Source organism: Otolemur garnettii, unplaced genomic scaffold, assembly GCF_000181295.1.
Source record: "Otolemur garnettii isolate 467f Iridium unplaced genomic scaffold, OtoGar3 scaffold00156, whole genome shotgun sequence".
Classification (NCBI taxonomy): domain Eukaryota; kingdom Metazoa; phylum Chordata; class Mammalia; order Primates; family Galagidae; genus Otolemur; species Otolemur garnettii.
Window position 1 is genome coordinate 357,133 of NW_003852551.1, and position 3,050 is coordinate 360,182.

Sequence of the window (3,050 nt, forward strand, 5' to 3'; positions counted from 1 at the left end):
ACAAATGTGGGCAGTGGGTGGCACCTGTTGCTCAGTGGGTAGGATGCCGGCTACATACACCCAGGCTCGGGGGTTCAAATCCAGCCTGGGCCAGCTACACAACAGTGACAACTGCAACAACAACAACAACAAAAATAGCCAGGCAATGTGGTGGGCGTCTGTAGTTCCAGCTGCTTGGGAGGCTGAGACAAGAGAATCGCTTAAGCCCAGGAGTTGGAGGTTGCTGGGAGGTGTGACGCCACAGCGCTCTACCGCGGGCAGCATAGTGAGACTCTGTCTCAAAAAAAAAAAAAAAATGGGCATCAGTAGCATCTCCCTCCTGGGCTGTTGTGAGGGTTGAATGAGGCCAGGTCACAGAGTTTGAGTGTGCAGTAAATGTTTGATCCATGTTAACGCAAGAAAACATAAGCACCCCTTTGAGGTAGACTGGGGGGGGATGTGACTATGGCTTCCTTTTTAGAGTTAAAGAAACAGTTTCAGAAAGGTGATGCGACTCGCCCAAGGTCACTGGACTGATTGGTGAGGGAGACTCGAGGCTTCCATTGATTCCATGAGATTGGTGATTACAAGCACAAGCTCTGAGCCCACAGAGTGGGGCTCCTCTCATACCAGTGCCACCACTCCTTAGCCATGTGACTCTGAGCAAATCATTATTGTCGCTGAGCCTTGGTTTTCCTTATCTATGAGGTAGAACTGCCTATCTCCTCTCAAGGAAAGGAGATGGTTGGCCTCACAGAATGCCTGCCCCTTGTATCTGCTGGCTTGGGGATTTTTTTGCCCAGCTATTTGAGGACAACATTTTTTTCTGTTCTTTGTGAGAAACTGAGCTCAGCGAGTCACATCACCTTAGGCCAGGTGAGTAGGAAAAGAAGAGCTGGCATCTGCCATCCACAGCCAAGAGAGGAGACATTGCCCCAGACTGGGAGGGGACTCTGCTCCCTGAGGAGATGGCGGGACCTCTAGGGGAGTCTCCAGGTGGCACATCCTGGAGGGTGAACACAAGGCACAGTGTTTTCAAGTCTTGGCAAAGAATCTGGACTCCAGGGGTGATAGAGAAGTAGGCGAGGATGGACTCTGGGGGTTCCAGCCAATTTGGACAACGGTCATCCATTGTAGTGGCAGCCAGATGGGGCTGGGAGTGAGGGAAGCTCAGTGCACATTGAGGTTCAGTTTCCCACTGGCCCAGTAGGATGAGGGCTCAGAGTCCTACTGAATGTGATTAAATCAGAATGAATAAAAGAACGCTCTGTGCCCATGTGAGGGTGTGCAGTGAGAGTAAGAGGCACAGTGAGATGAGGAGGGAAGAGAGGCCGGTGCAGAGGCTTCGTTTAACTGGGTCAGGCTGCCTCCTTGCCCACCTTCTCTGCCTTAGGCTGGCTGTGAGTGGCCAAAGCATAAAGGACGCATTTCACTGGGCCCTGGGCAGATCAGGGGGCCACCTCCCATGAGCCATAGGTAGTTACAGAGCTGGGGCCAGGTCCCTGGGGTGCTGCTTTCCCGGGCCTCTCTGAATGCCTCCCTGGCCCTCCTCAGCCTCAATCCTGGCTTTCATGTCCCCAAAGCTGCTATATGCCATTCATTCTAGGGAAGAACAGCTCGCAGCCTCATTCCACCCTCATCTCTGTGTATGGCAAGGGCAGATACGGAGCAGATATGGTGCTGGTCAAGCTCTTTCATGGCCGTTCAGTCTAGTTCGGGTACCTACCTGTCCCTCTGCCGCATCACTCAGCCGACCCTCACGACAAGCCTTTGACCCATACGTCTCAGAAGAGGATGCTAAGCAGGAGAAAACTGGGGGGCTTTGCCTTGGCTGGGATTCAAACCAGGCACCGACCCCAGGGTGCACTCGTACACACTGCTCTTCCACTGAGGAGACCTCTACAGAAGCCTACGCCTTCTAGATCCCGGGTCCCCTAACACTACAGGGCAGTTTCCCCATCTAGAAAACAAGGGCGCTGGATCCACCAGGTGGCCTCTGAGGCCACTGCCAGCCCTGGTCTTTTGGAGTCTTTTCCTGGCTGCCATCTGCAGTTGAAGCCTGCACCTGGGAAGGCAGGACAGCCTGGGGGTTGAAGGGTAAATCACTCAGCCCCCGTCTGTAAAGTGGGCACTTACTACACACAGTTGTGAGGATTACATAAACCAAACCACAAAAGGCCCTTGGAGTGGTGCCCAGCACACAGTAAGCCTGCGGTGTGTTTGTGAGGATTGGCTCTGTAACGAAATGAAAGCCCAGACCTGATTCTTGGTCCTGTCTAAGGAGGAGGACGCCACCAGCCCTGGACATTCCTGCAACTGGCCCCCCCCAAACCTCAGGTGACCAGAAAGGATATCAGTCCCCTGCTCCAAACTGGCCCATGTGGCTTCTTATTTCCCAGGAGGGAAAGGATAAGATAAGAGCACAGGTTTTCTGGAATGAGGAAGAAGGCTAAAATAAAAGAACAAAAAATATCTACTCACACCTCTGTGACTGGGCACCAGGAACCACGCAGGCTGAGGGATCCTGGTTGTTCTGTGTCCACTCTGAAGGCCTGGCCGTGGGTCCCACTCGGAGTCCTGTTGAGCGGCTGCCCCCACACTGGCTTTCTCTTGCTTTCACACTTTCTCACAGATGAGTGAGTGTGAGCAGGTCTGGCCTTCCGTCCCTGTCACCACTTCCCCTCCAGGTCCCCCGTGCCACAACATTCTTGCCCCTAGGTTGTTTCTCACGAGGAACTGTGGCCAGGGTGGGGCCCAGGCTCAGGCCCTGCAGTCAATAGACTTGGGTTCTTATCTATCTTAGAGGTTAGGATGTTGAGCAATTCACTTGATCACCCTACTGCTTGGTTCCTTCATCTGTAAAATGAGGATAATGCGCCAATCTCGTATAGATCACCTAAAAGAATATTTCATTCTCATGTGTCTGTCTTCATCCCTGGACCAGGACTTTGAACTGCAAATGCTTACAGTTAGCACGTAGATAACATAAAGGGGTGATGGGTGCTGCTGTGGGCAATGTGAAGTAGTGGGGACTGTGGGGAAGAGGGGAACACAGAACCCAGCTAAATGTA

General features: G+C 52.8%; 1 protein-coding gene across 1 annotated transcript in view; it reads right to left on the reverse strand.

The window, feature by feature from the left end:
• Positions 1-2,530, reverse strand: part of CNR2 (cannabinoid receptor 2) — a 21,049-nt gene extending 18,519 nt beyond the window's left edge. The window contains exon 1 of the mRNA XM_003799759.3: positions 2,461-2,530. The gene's annotated coding sequence lies outside the window, so the exon portion shown is untranslated. The remainder of the gene's footprint in view (positions 1-2,460) is intronic.
• Between the last annotated feature and the right edge of the window lie 520 nt (positions 2,531-3,050).